The 16,229-nt window shown below is 44.8% G+C and overlaps 1 protein-coding gene and 1 long non-coding RNA gene across 10 annotated transcripts in view; both read left to right on the top strand.

Moving 5' to 3' along the window:
• The window catches only part of LOC135908811 (uncharacterized), a 683,451-nt gene that overhangs the window by 44,704 nt on the left and 622,518 nt on the right, over nucleotides 1–16,229 (top strand). The window lies entirely within an intron of this gene.
• On the top strand, nucleotides 7,949–12,785 carry LOC135908826 (uncharacterized). 2 transcript variants are annotated; one of them, XR_010566454.2, is made up of 4 exons: nucleotides 7,949–8,190; nucleotides 9,051–9,149; nucleotides 10,120–10,247; nucleotides 12,298–12,785. It is a non-coding gene; the product is annotated as an uncharacterized lncRNA (long non-coding RNA). The 2 variants fall into 2 exon arrangements; XR_011514451.1 differs by lacking the exon at nucleotides 9,051–9,149 and having other exon boundaries at nucleotides 12,298–12,784.

The following is a 16,229-nucleotide window of genomic DNA, read 5'->3' as shown; positions in this document are numbered from 1 at the left end:
ACGGCACGTGCTTTATCAGAAAGGGCACTCCAAAGGGTGTAAACTGTGCTATGCTGATAACACGTGTGCCGTTCGTTACTGGAAACTACCGGACTCGCAGCGTTAAAGAAAGGAAACGCATCAAGGCAGATAACGATTATTGTTGTGTGGCAGGAGGGGCAGGGTGTAACTGCCTAAAAGTGTAGGCCGCAGGGCCCAACTGTAATCGCTTTTAATCTGTAATCTGCTTTAATCTGCCTAACTGTAATCGCAACTGTAATCGCTCTTTGCCTCTATGGTGTAGGTGGTGTAGGCCTTCTTGAGGTGACAATGCAGTTTCCACGGATGGTTTGTCTTTCGCGTCCGATTAGCCTGTGACGCCTCGTCGCCTATATAGTGCAGCTTCAACATGTATCAGCAGTGCTTACCCGCCGCTTCCTGCTTCGCTTGCGATGGTACCAACTAAGAAAACTGATGCGCTAGGTGGCTCAGAAGGGCAATGACGTGGAAGGGTGAATCGCGCTTTCATCCGGTGAGAGACACGCCAGCGTGAAGGAGAACGTCTTCGCACGTTCGCTTCTTCCGACCAAAATGGTTGTTCCTTCGTGGAGGCGGCTCGGCGGCAGGCCGCCGCTTTCCAAGGGGACGCCCCGCGCGCAGCAAACCTACAAGGCAGTTGCCGACCCGCAGCGGACTGTAAGTTCACGAAGCGATTTACTAATCACCCGGTCGGTTTCGCTTCGATGGTGTGCAAACACCTGTGGTTTAGGGCACATTCGCGCAGTGCTCCGGCGCGTGCAATGAACAGCTTCTGTGAAGACACGTTTCAATTTCGTGTTCTACCGCTTCCTTTGAAAGATGAATGAACAATAGTTTCTGTACAAAGATTCACCGTCCATACACTCCGTACAGATCGTTAACAGTGACTCTCAAACGTGCGGCCCCATGTTTATCACTGGGTTAATCCAGACGGTTCATTAAACAGTGACTTGCTAGGCTGCCGAATCCTCGGGACGCAGCTGCTGCTTGCGCTCGGCTGCACGAGCCTGTTCTTGTTCCCGCGCTGCAACATCGGCACGGCGTAGACGAGCTCGTTGCCGGTTTCCGCTCGCGGCGTTGCTGATTGAAAGCTGCCTGCTCCTAAGGTGTACGCATGACGCGTGGCCTACCCGTTTCGCCGCCGGAAAGAAACTGCTGCGCGTGCGCTCGGCTGCATCGGAGAGCAACGACGTCACTAGTGGCGCAGCTAATGCACTACCACCTAGATTTTACAATGCCTTTTCGCTCCGATCCATGGCATCATGTTACCTGGCCCTACAGCTATAGAATCTAAAGGGGATGTTCCCTAGTAGGGAACAATGATTTTGGCATCACCGCTTTATCACGCCAGCCTTGTTCACGGAAATTTCGAGCCAGGTAGCGTGACCTCATGAATTGGAGTAAACAGGTCTTGTGCTATTTAGGAGGTGTTGGCTAATCTCGCGCCACTCCTTCTCTGTCTTTTTTTTTTCGCGCATGCGCGTGGGGTTACGCCGGAGAAGTTTTCGGCGTACAGGCGAGCGACAGACGGATGGACGGACGGACAAATCGGCTAGCCATATACAGCTTTGCTGTAATAAACTTGTAAGAGTTCTGGCGCTGTTTGCTTCCCGTTCTTGCCCAGAATTTGGGCACGCGAATAGCAAGGCACACACATGCTAGTTTTGCGAAATACGCGCCGCAATATGCCCATCATTACATTAGCTCTAATTGTTCGGGTGATTCATCAAGTAGTCGTGTGTATGTATTGCGCATCCGCGAAAATTATTCAGTCTCACATCTTCCTTTCAATAAAGAGTTGGTAGTGGCACTTGTGTGGGTCGTGTTCCTTCGCTGGTGTCTGTTTCTTTTACCGTTAAAAATAATATATACTAAATCATACCAACGTACCGAGAAACTACTTGTTTTTACAACCATAATACGGGTAGCCTGATGATGTTGTGACAATAGGATCTCTGGACAATAGGATTAGTTGGACTAGCGAATATCTTTCATACCCATCTAGAGGTCTGATACAATGGAAAGAAAACGCAATATTTGAACCACCAATGTCTACATTACGTTGTCGTACTGGCAGTCGTTATGTCTTCAAGCACTCTTTTGAGGCACTATTTTTTTGTCGATTTATTTCGCTGTTGTCATTTTTGCTGTGTCATCTTGCAATGAAACTGCAGCCTCGTGAGGCTGATACTGCCACAAACACTCGTAATGTACGAGATATTCATGACGTGCGAGACGTCAACAGTACGTGACAGGGTTGTTGCGTGTCCTCCACTCAAGTGACCATGCGGAGAAGTATATATGTTTCTAGCAGAAATACTGCGGAAGTACCAGTTAATTAAACAGACGGCCATAGGAACGACAGCACTCACACTGTCAAGAAGTGCGTTTTTTCAGTAGAAAAACAATGATGCGTGCTTTTGTGGCTTTACATATTTGCCTGCTCCCAGAGATAAAGGCAAACCCAATCAAAGTAAGAATCGGCGCGTCACCAATAGTAACATAGTTCCCTCTTGAGCCTGAAACGATGGCACTAAACGCGGGAGACAGATGTAAGAATAGTACACAACAAAAAGACAATAGAAATAGGAATAAAGGCGTGTTCGTGCGTGGGTGTGCCTGCTCGTTCGCCCTCAAACACAGAATTTTGACCACCAGGGTTTCTTTGACGTGCAGTTAAATCTAAGTACAAGCGTTCTTTCGCATTTCGCCCCCACGGCAATGCGCCCGCCGTGGCCGGGATTCGATCCCGCTATCTCGTGAATATATGTCGGTTTTATTGCGATAGCAAGTTATACGGACACTCAATGCGCGTTGGCACATTCGTCGCCGCCGCCATCATGCTAATCACAGGGGATGCGCGACCCGCGCATCGGGAGTCACAAGACCTCCACATACGTGGGCAAAAGTGGGCGCGCCATCATGATCCTTTGAATAGGCTCTGGCGGAGCTGGGGTGGTGTTCTGGCTTCCGTTGCCGGCAGGCGCGTTGACAGGACAGACTGCGCTCCTGGTGAGCACCAGTGTGTATGCTAAACCACGGTGCATACTTTAGTATTATCGCAATTCGTCACAAGCTGCCAAGCCATATCCCTCGAATTAAATACATCCTGGGGTTTGAAGTGCCTAGAGTGATTGCGAGGCACGATTGGGGTGGGGGACTACGGAATAATTTTTGACCACCTGGGGTACTTTAATGAGCACCAAAGGCACGGTAGGCGGGCGTTCTTGCATTTCGCCCCTATGGTGATACGGCCGCTGCGGCCACGACTTGATCACGCGAATTCTTGCTTACCAGCGTAACGCCAAAGACACTAAGTAACCGCGGAGTTTCAATCTATCGGATCCTTTTGATGGGCGCTGACAAACGCGGATAATTTTCCGTCGGTCTCATTTGGTGCTTGATCGAAACGCGACGCCTGTAACACCGCTGTTCCTCATCGCACCCGCTTTGTGACACACCTGCTGTACAGCAGCAGCTCCCTCGTTGGAGGCGTCGTGCGGTGTCACCTCCGTGTGTTGTTACGAACGCCGTTCGATAAGCTCGAGCACCTTCCCATCGCTTTCGATGCCTGGCCTTCGAGCGTAACTGCCAACTAATGTGATAGCATTGCAGGCGGTCTTCATCCGCTTTAGAGGTATCCCCGTCTGGCTGATAAATGTTGGCCGATCCCGGAGGCGCTGCAGTCAGAAAATGCCGGCCGATCCCGTAGGTAGACCAGCATAGAGCACTGCAGGAGCCATGGCTGGAGCGAAAGTTCCGAACTAGCTAGGCTGTGCGATGTAAAACAATTTTTGACGGGCCCAGGTCTTACTCCTTCAGGCCTGGGCTGGGCTCGGGCTTGGAGTTGCGGGACAGGGCGAGGCTCGGGCCCGTTCAGTGACGAGCCTATGTCGGGCTTTCAAGCACACGCTGGCGCTCTTTGTAAGTCTGAGGCATTCTGCGCAAAGCTCACGTGAAGAGTTGCAAAATCTGGCTTTTAATTACTTCGACAAACAGAATAAAAAAGGTACAATCTCATTGTTGGATTTTTTTTGCAAGCATTGTTCCAATTGTTTTATTGCCACAAAAACAGGGTTTGTTGTCGCGAATAATAATATGGCACACGACGCTTTTTACACAGTCAGATGGTTACCGTTTTTTGTGATTGCAGTATTTCGCCCTTCACGATACCAATATTTTATGGCAATTGTCTCACATTACCGCTTTTATTTTGCTTGAACTCCATTGATGATGGCTTTGTGGTCGATGTAGCGCACTTCAATGGTTTCCGCCTTTTTCATGAGAAAACTTTTTCATGGGAATTTGCTCGCCCTGCGCTCGGAAAGGTTGATATTGTAGTGCACTTACAACCCGAAAATTCCTTCGTGCCGCAAGCAGAATATGCGCTTTTGAACTTTCAGCTGCCTTTACACCTATGTCTATTTTAAGGTATTTCTTGTTGTAAGTGCGATTTTATGGCAATATCGATTGAGTCAGTGAAGGGAAGCTAGCGCCTCCATGGTTGTGCTGTCACAGTATCGACTCGCATACATCAACCACGCGTAGAGGGTTCCAGCTTTTTCTATTACGTGGAAGAAGATGGAACACGCCTTCCCGCTTCTACAATGAGCGTTGTGCGCGTATACACATGAGCGTGCTTGCTAACTGTGGTCTTTCCACACCACGGTGCATACATACGTGTCGGCAGAAAGGGCACTACACTTCAACGTAAATCTAGTGCTGCCGAACGCCAAAATATTTTTAATCTTTCGTCTGTCCTCTCGCGTGCACCATGCAGGTGCGACGCCCGTTACGCTGCTGCCTAAACCACACATGTTTACCAAAGCCCTTGTTTTCTGTTGCTGCGCAACAGTAGTATCGTGTGCTGCGTCGTGCCATGTCACCTCCGAGTATTTTTAGAGCACAGTACGACGAAACAGACTCCAACGCTAAGCCTCCTTATTGCGGCCACTGCTTCAACTCAGGGTGTAACTGTTGCTAAGTTTGCAAGTGTGCATAATTATTTCAGTATAAAACATTGCAGTGTACTCAACAGTGTTTAAAGAATGCCTTGTCAGAAATGCTTAAACCAGGCTTTACTTCTGTCGATAGTTTCACGTTATTTCTACGAGTATTCCTCTGGAAAAAATCTTCCGTAATGCTTTATTGTAACTGCGTGCTGTTTTTTGTTTGTGTAATGTTTTGGAATAGATTAATTAAGCGAGGACAATTTTAAGGCAGCCATATACTAAGTTTCTCCGGCGAGCCTATTCTGGGTCCATTGTGGTCGCGGGCCGGGGCCGCGGGTAAAATTCCGAACGCGCAGTTCTCTAGGGTGGTATTACACGACGTATTTAATTGCTAGCCGTAAAGAAAGAAGAATGCTAGCATCTGGCATGACGTGCACGCGCCAGACAATTTAAAGATGAGAGAGGAATGCGATTTATTCGTGGCCTAGTACGTGTAGAGTTGGGTCGCTCTGCTGGATGACAGGCTCAATCACAACTTGGGTCGCGCATTTCTTGATGACATCATACGCGTATTTTAGCCAGTTAGGAGGTATTTAACAGATCACCTAACCCTGTGTACAAAATTGCAAGTTCGTAAGAGAAGCCATATATAGAAACGTCACTTTGATGAAGGACAGTTTGCAAGGTCAGCCGTGACACACGCAGAGGCAGAGGCGTCACAATGTGACTATGTTATCACATGCTTAGAGATATTTATTAGTCATGTGCCTGCTGTGAGATCACGTGTTACGTTACGCCATCAGGCAAACAAAACTTCTACATCCTCCTAACATGGCTCTGAGTTGCGATGGTGAACACTCCTTGGGCTAGATGTAGCAAGTACACACTAAACATTTTTACGCCCTTATGGGTGTGAATAGGGGTGCTTTCGGCATTTACACCCATGCCCACACCCTTCTAGCACCCTTTTCGGCCAAAGCACCCTATCACAAGGGTGGATACCACACATAAGGTGTGACTTTGCTCAAAGAAGGGTGTTAAATCGACGCCTGAAGGGTGTTGAACGTATTGATGCATAAACCTGAGTAACGTGTACACGTCCACGCATTAAGCAATGTGTGTATGTATTGCATTTTTAATGCGAAAGCGTTTCATGGCCTTTCAGGTAGGAAAGGTGGCGTTCTCCGCAACAACAATCCATACGGGACCCTGCTCATGCCAATCTTGTCATTTCCCTTGAAAGCATTCAGAACCGCGCCGCCCGCTTTATTCTCTCAAATTATTCACTTCATTCAAGCGTCACGACCATGAAAAGAACACTAGGTGAACCTGATCTTTGGTTACGTCGCAAATACTTTCGTCTCTGTCTTTTTCATAGAATATGCTAATTTAACCCTTCTCGTAAAGAAAATCTTTTCACCACACCAAGTTCTCGTGTCGCATCGACCATCAACACAAAATTGATGTGCCATTCTTCCTTTTTGCCAAGAACAGCCACTGAACGCAACCGCCTTCCCGCCTCCACAGTCTCAATTTGTGACACCACTAATTCAAGGTCGCCGTTCAAATTATCGTATGATTTGATTTTCTATTTTTGCGCTGCATTGCAATTATTGCATATTTTCACCACTTCTTTCTGTTGTGCCTACTAGGCCTTGAATGTATATAATAAATAAATAAAATGTGAAGTCATCACCGTCTTTTATGACGTCAGTAGTGATACAGAAGGTAGTAAATACAACAACGTTAAGTATGAGCAATTATGGGTAAATAATGTGAAATAATGTGAATAAGGGTGGAATAAATTGCATTAAGGTTCGTACAAACTATAGCACGGTGGATTACGGGAGATTAAGGTAGAATTGTGAAGAACACGTGACAATGTATGAACTAACGTATCATGGTCACGTGACAATTGCAAGTGTAGATGCGTGAAGCGATTAAGTTTTCCCATTCCTAAGTGACTGTCGATATTTCTTCAAGGATTGTGATGTTACTGGCATGACGGCCACTCCAAAAATGTATCATCCAGAAAAACAACGCCCTTTCACTTACAATTCCATTATCATTATTTTTCGTGCTCACAGGAATATTAACATGCAATTAAACACTTCTAGAAAAACTGCAGTAGCAGAGCGAAAACACGAGAGCAACTTGCGCAATTCTGCACTAATATTTCGGTGCCCTTAATAGCCCAACAAAAAGTGGTGAAATGGAAGAAGCTGTTTGGATACATTGCTGAACAAACAGGGACGTGCTGTTGGACGAGCCTCTGCTGTACAATGGCATCAACGTACAATTTGCATGGTGAATCCATAAAGAAGACTTATAGAGGCGAGATCACGTTGGAAGTTCTCAAACCCGAATTTCCACGTACCTTGCCTAATTCATTCAGAGGTTTACTAAGCTACTGATCTGCTTTCTAAGTGCACCCTCAAATACAGCTTGTAAGGCTGAGCCTATATATTAAGGGCTGGTGTCGTCAACGCTGTAATTTCTTATCCAGAGCATACGCACTTGCAAACGCAGTCTTCAGTCTCCTCATGAATGTTTACGCGTCGCTGTCACACGACCAAGATGTGAGCGTCTTTATCGAGCCATGATATCGCTGAAACTACGCTGTGACCTCGCAAAGTTGCTTCGTTCGGACGCAGCGAATAATCTAATTGCACCAGCAGAAGAGCGCCGATCGTCTCGCTCACGGTCCCGATTTGTGTACTGTACCCTCAGTGATGCAGCACAGACTGCGCCCCCCACCCCAAAATAAAATGCCCGGCACAAAACGTAGTAGCAACTACCCGCCTCACCGCTCTAGTTAGAGACCACAACGAAGCAGCAGCAAACAGGCGGCCATGCGAGCAAGCAAACCTGTCAGAATAAACGTTCAATTTGCGCGGCCGCCCCATGCCCAATGAAAAGCGACCGGAAGTGACGGCCGACGCTGTACCATCACTTCGGCGCGCAGCAGGACGGGAAGGCGGAAGCTGCGCCATCATGCTCGTTTTCGCGTGCGTTCGCGTCGCGCGCTGTGCGAAGTAATTTTAAACGTGTGATTAGTTTTGCGCGCGGGGTAGAAAAAGATGTGGCCCATGCTTTGTGTATTACTCGTGCCGCACTTCAAAGCAAAGCGTTCGTACGCACTGGAAGATGGATCCACGAAGGCTGAAACGAGAAGTTGCAACGTGCCGGTCGATAGTACTGGCATGATGGAAACTTTCAGGCAAGTGCCCGTTTATTTGGTATTTGTTTTGTTCGCTTTAGAATTATCTCACTGTGATCTCGTAGCATAATTCATAATTCGCTAATGTAAGAGCAAGAGCAGCTGCACTCCTACTAGGGCAAGTTAACTACCTCGATCCCGTCCCGTGTGACTAATGTTTGTCAAATTTACATCGGGCGTGGTGCGCCTGCATAGTTACGCTTTGTTTCTCAGCGCTTGAATGTTCATTGATGTGATTCTCTTGTGCGTTCAGCGCGGCTGCTTGTAATGCGGTCGTTCGCGCTTCAGTTAAATGTGGTCGACCACTTTTGCGTCGCGTAGAAAAGGACTGGCTTAGCCACCTTTCGAAGGAACCGGCGCGGTATTGGTTCTCCCTGATGCGGTCGCGTGCTGCTGTTGCTGCTTGCCGGACGCCTTCAGCATTTTATCGGCTCGCTTTGTCGGTGCGTGTGCGCGTGCTCGCGCTCGGCTTGATTTGTGTGTGCGCTCAGCTCAGCTCGCTTTGTGTGTGTGTGTGTGTGTGTGTGTGTGTGTGTGTGTGTGTGTGTGTGCGCGCGCGCGCGTTCAGTACATGCCGGTTTGTATGGGCCGGCGTGTTTGCGCGTGTCTAGTGCGTACGTGTTTTGTGAGTGTGTTGTCTGTGGGTCGATGTGTGTGCGTGCACGTGTTAGCGTGTCTGCCTGCATGCATGTATGTGTGCTTGTTTGTGTTCATCAATGTGCGCGTGCGCGCTTTTGTGTCTGCGCTTTGAGAGTGCGTATACTTGTGTGTGCGTGTGGATGCGTTTTGTGTGCGTGCGTATGTATTGCATGAGGCCGGTAGAGTTTTACTCGCAATAAAACTCTTCCGATTTGGTGCAGCGAGTGTTCCCGCCTGAAAGCCGAGTTTGGTTTCAAGCCACCCTGGACAACTGCTGTATGAGGCGCCGTTTCTCGGGAGGACCAGTGGGAAGGCGCCAAGTATACGCTTCGTCCTTTTTCCTCCCATGCCCTAATGAATCGATATCCTTGTTTTTTATTGTGAAAGGAACGTTACATCCAGAGCATAAATAAATGATTAGGAAATCTGGTAGTGTGTTTCGCCATTACAATAATTCCGATCTTAAAGACGTGGATTTCCCATTAGCCCACATTTCTTTTGATGCAGACAACCGCTGAAATTGTTAGCGGCAGGTTATTCGAGACGTTCTACGTATATAGCAATTGTCTTCAGGAGCTTTAATGAATATTGAAAATTTGAAGTGTTGTGCTTTAGAGGTATCATATATAATCTTTAGGTCTCTGGGTAATTTGCATGCCCTTCAAGAGCTGTCGCCTATAGCCCTATTGAAATTCGTAACTACAGTTTGGAGCACTGGGGAAGCTAGAAGGCTTGCCCTGGCTCTCGAGAAAGTGTTTAAGCTGGAGGTGTAGGTTGAGGAGTTTGGGGTTGGTAACACAAAGGATTTTTTATGCCTTAGCAGTAGGAGTGACACAGGATAAAAAAATGTATGTGTGTCAAGCACAGGAAGCTGCTCGTGTGGTAGAAGCATGTGTGCGTGTGTGTGTGTGTGCGCGTGTGTGTGTGCGCCCATGCATGCGTGCGTGTGTGTGAATTCTCTCCTCAAAAGGGAGTATGTGTGTGAGCTATTTCATTGCTGGTCTGTTTGCCAAGAATTGGAAGAAAACACAATAATCAATTTAACTTGAAATAATAAACTTCAAAGCATACTGGCGTACTGGCGACAGCAGCATACAAGCATGCAGCTGTGTGACAATCTTAATGCATGACTGCAACATCTGGAAGGAGGCTTGCTTCTTCAGTAAGCAGCACAAAGTCCATATTCTTGGCTTTTCTCGTGCAAACCAAAACGAGGCTCATTGCCAATGATCTTGTCTTTTGCTCTAATAGCATTTGTTTATCTTGTACTTAGAGCGTTGTTTCTCGCAGGTCATGCAGATGGTAGCAGCGATTTCACAATGCCCAGCCTTGGCGCCCCCCATCAAGAGCAAGCCACTTGCTTTCGCCTTCAGACAGATGGTTAACGTCTTCTTGAAAGCGGTTGAGAAGACAACATTGTAAGTAGATATAGTTGTGTAGTCTAATATAATAAGTCAAGTTATAATTTAAAACTCGGGCTCCTTGGCCGCCTAAGCTTGATATGATGTGCAGTTGTCGGTGGTTGTAAATATTGCCGATGGTACAGTGCATACTGCAGGTATGACTGCTGATCCAAAGTATACATTTGCATTTTCTTGATGGTCTTTCATAATGAGGATTTTCTTTGTGCAAGAATATTCACAGAATGCCGGGGCATTGTAGCATCATATTCTTTATTGTGCATTAACTGCTAATTTCGTATGACCTTCCTGCTACCAATTTATTTGCAGGAAAGGAATATTTGTTTACTCTCTGCAATGAGCTTGTTATTTGCTCATTGCATTACACTCTTCTACCTTTAATTTATTCCCATATAATTATCAAAACCTTAATATTTTATTTCAGCTGTTTTTATTTTGAATACAATATCAAAATCAAAATGCACCGGATTGCAATCTAGACTGCACGGGATTTGAAGAAATTACAAGAAACCAGGACCTCTCGGGAGCGTTAAAAAAACGTTTCCGCAGGTAATGTGCCTAATTATACTGAGCTAGCTGCTCACGAAAATTGCAAGCATATTTCATTTCACATAGTTTTGCAGGATATAGCAGGCCTATCATAGTCTCTGAGCACAACCTTACCTCATTTGCATCATGAAAATGTCTCATGCTTAATTTGGGACAAGTTTTGAAAAATGAATGTATCATAATTTTGAAACTACACAAAGTATTGGTTGAGGCTAGACAGTTTTCAAACAACTTGACCATGTTGAACTTAGCCATTACAGACGGAAAAAAAAAACATGCACAGGAGCACTCATTCAATGAAAAGTGATGCTTGTGGTTATTTTTCACATGCAAAATGTACTTTTAAGCGAGAGAGGGCAGGTAGCCAATTTACAACCATTGTGACTCATGCGGATAGTAGCAACACAGGATGAGAAATGGTTGTCTCTGAGGTTCATTGAATATGTGAAAACTCATATACAGTACCCTCCCCCCTATGAGGGGTAACCGTGCAATATGTTTTGGGCAAGAAAGACGATTGTTCTAGGAGACAAGAAATTTCAGGCTCTAGTTGAGAGGCTACAGAAAGAAGGACCATGTAAATAGTCACAGATTAACATAAGCTGCATCGGAGTGGCATCACAGTTTAGAGCATGAAGTGGGAGCATGAGGAAGGATCATAAGCTTAAATAAGGGAATACTACTTGTCAGTGCATTGCCAAGCTAACCCATTGAAAGAAGGGGGCGTGCTCTAAGAAAAACAGTTGACAACACATGCTAAGTTTTCGAGGAAAGTATGCCAAAATGCCCATTCTTACTAAATTAGTAAATAAGAAATACATGATAAATTTTAGGATTCAGAAAGTGTCTAATAAACCGCATTGGAGAGTTGGATATTGTTGGGCTGGATGCATGTATTGCAGGGCAAATGAGAATGCCAGTGGGGATTCCCTCATTTTCATTTTGTGTGCACTCTCTGTAAAACAGTTCTCTTTGTCTCCTAGTGTAATAATGTTGTGTAAAAACAGTCATTTTTTAATGCCTTGTGCATTTCACTCTTAATGTGCAATATCCCGTAAGCTTCTCACCTGCAGCACTTATAAAGTGTAATGCAGATATATTGCAGATTTCATAATGTCAATTTTGTATTAAGGTAACATACACACTCTTGGACAAATGTCTTGTTGAGAGATGTCATTGGTAGTCTTTAAACTTTATTCACTCTTATTTTCTATGGTGAAAAGGCTACTGTAAATTTATGTTTTTGCTGCTGTATGTGCCTTGTGTTCACAATGACACAGTGGTTTAGCATTCACAGTAACATGCCATTCCTTAATTTGCAAAATAGAAACTTCTACCTTTCACTTGTCTTGCCCAGTTGCCTGAGTGGTGCATTCTGTCCAGTCACATTAAGTTTGTTACTTTGAGGAGCTTGTTGCTTTATCAAATTTTCCGCAAAGTACATGTGTAATTGCACGGACTGAATTCTCATGATTCTCTTCTTATTTTGCTAATGCAGGCTGCAAGATTCCAGCAATGCCATGCGCTGCATTTATTGGTCAAGATGCTCAGAGAATGGAGTCCCTGCACCTCGTGGTTAACCGTGAACATTTCTTTTTCTTTTGGAAAGCTAAAGGCCATTTGCTGCATCACTTGCATTTTTGCAGCTCAGATGTGTACTATATTTTTCTAATTTTGAATCAATATTGGCTATTCAGTATAAAAAATGACGTACAGCGTGAAGGACAAGGACTGCGAGAGACACACTCCACTGACTTTCAACAATATTTTATTGCGTTGCCACATCGTATGTGTATACACAGAGGGGTCATGCGCAGAAAATGAAAGCCAGACACAAGGGGTGTTCTAACAGCAAGTCATTGTAAAAAGAACATGGTCACTTGAAAAAAAAAAACATCACAATTTCTATCTGTTTAGATACAAAATTTCACTAGGGGTCAGCGTGATAGAGGGGGCACTAACGCACACACTACCCAGTTTTCTGGTGAAATCAGCTTCAATAATTTACCGGGTGAGCTGTGTCTTGCTAAAACTTCGGTATCTTAAAGAGGGGCATGCAGCCGCAGTCCCGGCAATGAATGCCCAAGTGGCCTTGAACAGTGTTATGGACGTTGTTATAGTGCTCTCTTAAACGATCATTTAGGTGCATGCCTATCTGTCCAATATATTTACTGCCTCAAAATGGGAATTTGGGAAACCACATTCATTGCACACATCGCAAAACGTTTTCTGTGCTCGGCAGAGCAACAACTCTGACGTGATTTAGGCGCGTTTACACACTTACAGAGCCTTGCCAGCTTTTCCGGGGCTGAGAAAAGGACTGTGATTTCTGCAGGTCCCCTAATCTTTTTTAGCCTATGGGAGACATCATGAACATACGGTAGCACTGCAAACCTGTGTCTTTCAACCGGCTGGTTCCTTGACCGAGCGTGCTCATCATGTTTTGTGCACTTCAGAAGCTGTTCCGCTATGGCTGAAATTAAGGCCAAAGGGTAGCCAACCCAAGAAAGGCAATCAGCCTGTGCAGCAACGCTATGTTGCATCTCTTGTGAGCAAGATTTATTGAGGCTGTTAAGGAGGCAAAGCTTCACAATATCTCATTTGACTTTGTTGGACAGACAGGCAGGCGCCTAAACAATCATTTAGGAGAGCACGATAACAACGTCCATAACACTGTTCAAGGCCACTTCGGCATCCATTGCTGGGACTGCGGCTGCATGCCCCTCTTTGAAGGTACGGAAGCTTTAGTGAGACAGGTCATCCAGGAAACTATAGAAGCAGATTTCACTAGAAAACTGGTTAGTGTGTGCGTTAGTGACCCCTCTATCGTGCTGACCCCTAGTGAAGTCTTGTATCTCAACAGATAGAAATTCTAATGTTTATTTTTTTCAAAGGACGATGTTCTTAGTACAGTCACTTGCTGTTAGACACCCCTTGTGACTCATATTCTGCGCATGCCCGCTTTTGTGCAAATATACTCGATGTGGCAACGTAATTAAATATTGTTTGAAGTCAGCGCAGTCTGTCATCTCTCGCAGTTCCTGTCATTCAAGCTGTACGTAATTTTATCTTATTAATTGCAAACTATCCCAAGGAACTACCCTTGTTCAGTATAATTATAATGTTTGATATGACCATTTGCTGGCAAATGTTAACAGTGTGATATCTAACTTGAACTTTTGCATGACTGCCTATGCCTGTGTTCTTTTAGTACCCAGAGTATGGCTAATTTATTAAACCATATTTGCTAATTTGCATGCTCACATGCTATAGCATGCCTTAATCTTGAATTACTGCATCTAAGTGCAAATAATTTAGAAATTTACTATGTATTTTAAAACACTGTCCACATTTTGTGCTCAGCAAAATCGTTTAATCAACAGTGGTTTGTTTTTATCAGGCCTCCTGCTGCACTTTGCACCCAGGCACTAGTAGATGTGGAATATGCACTCTTTTAATTTATAGTAAGCAAAGAACCTATTTTCAAACTACATATTGTATATGTACCAGTGCCTTAGAGTTACAAAAGAAAAATTTATAGAAACTGGTATTGTAGTTAGAAAAACCGCTACACAGCACCTTTAGCCCAGAGAACCCTCATTTCACAAAAGAGGACAAACTACGTAGGCGCTAAAAAATTCTACGTATTTTTTGTGCTCAAGTAATCTTGTTGGAAATAGAAAATTAGCAATAAGGCTCCTGGCATAAACCTCACTTAAAGCATGTCTATGCTTGGAAAGTATTCTTTCAGTCTGAAAAATGTTGGCCAGTTATGCTTTACATCGACTTTCCAAACTTTTCATAATGCTTTGCGATTACATTAGTGTACAAAATAACAGGTGTCTTTCTTGTGCGTTTGCTCTGCATTTCAATTGCTTCCCTAATTCACCTTTGCAATATGCCTTTTTTTAAGGCATCAAAACTTGAATTTTCGTTCACTGGAGCCTAATACTAAAAATTTATTCCTTTATGTGGCCCAAAACACTGCGAATCAACCCAGGCTCTTTCAGTGCCGCTATACATAGTTTCTTCTCTAATAACAGATTTGATCAATACATATATTTTAGGTACCTTTGTGGGGAATGTACATGTTCTTGTACTTACCGATGTGTTTGGTGATTGTGCATGATTATATTTCATGTGATTTATGTATATGTTGTACTCTGTATTGCAGCATGCAATAAATATATTTGCATTTTCTTGAAAATGCAGCATATATCTTACCAGTCTGTGTTGCATGTTATTTGGATATGGAAATCGTGGTAACCTTGGTGTTGATATACATGCTCAAAAGTGTCCAAGTTTGCTAGGTTGTATTTGTGCAGCGAAGACAGGTTTTCCAATATACACCATGAATTACTAATATGTAATGTGATCCACACGTATAGGTGTTGTGTATGCCCATCGAAGCTTCAAGGCCGGCTGTTCGACAGTGCGTTTTGTAGCCGAACTTGAACCTTCTGGCACACGCAGTAGTTGCGCGTGGATCGCTGTACATAGTAGTAATTGAAGGCGTGTACTGCCGAATCTGCCTTCCATACACGCTAGAAATAAAAGGGTCTACACCCTTCCAACACCCACACAGATGGGTGTTAATTTGGATGAGCAGCCTTACACCCTAAATTTATTTTGCTGGACACCCTTCCTTTAGGGTGCTATAGTGGCACCCCAACTGTAGGGTGTAGACAACAGCACCCTTAGGGTGTTCGTCTGGCGACAAACTGATTTACACCCTTAAGGGTGTTAAAATGTTTAGTGTGTACAAATACCCAAGTTAGTGGGTGGTTTACTTGGTTGTAGTCACCGTAGCAGTAGTGGTAGTGCAACGCACGCGTAATGGGGAAGTTGTGGGTTCGGCTCCGACCGGTAACACGTTATTTTTTCGCCTGGTTTCGTTTCGCTTTCTTTATTATGTTTACTATTTACTTTCAAGCACAGCTAATTTCCCAAATGCTTTCCACGGTTTCATTGTCTGTTAGCTTTATACTGGGAATGACATGGTCACTTTCATTTGTGATTGTTTTCTTCTCGATTGGCTGAGACTGTGCCTTATGGTCCTTCGCGGTCATTAAAGGGAAACATCCTCCTTGGCTTTGCCTTCTGTATTCAAACCTAATATGAAATGGGAGATAAACTTTGCTTATTACCTAAAGTGCTTGTTAGGTATATACTGCGGGCTGATTGTGTGGCCGTTCCAGCATATGAATGAATTAGAACGTTGTTACAGTGACAGCGGACTGGTTTTTCGCCAACTGCATAGTACTTAAACCGAAGCCTTGCTGGCTGAGGGCCGGCCACCCTCAGTCATTTGAAGTGTGGACACTCCTGCAGTGTGATCGGCGAGTTTACATGGCTGACGACGTGCATCGTGCTCTATTAGATGGGAAATCATGCGGAGTTGAGGGAGGATAGCTAATGGCGTTTTGCGCA

Source organism: Dermacentor albipictus, chromosome 1 (assembly GCF_038994185.2).
Source record: "Dermacentor albipictus isolate Rhodes 1998 colony chromosome 1, USDA_Dalb.pri_finalv2, whole genome shotgun sequence".
Classification (NCBI taxonomy): Eukaryota; Metazoa; Arthropoda; class Arachnida; order Ixodida; family Ixodidae; genus Dermacentor; species Dermacentor albipictus.
Note: the sequence above shows the minus strand (reverse complement) of the source record. Positions and strands in the feature narration are given on the sequence as shown.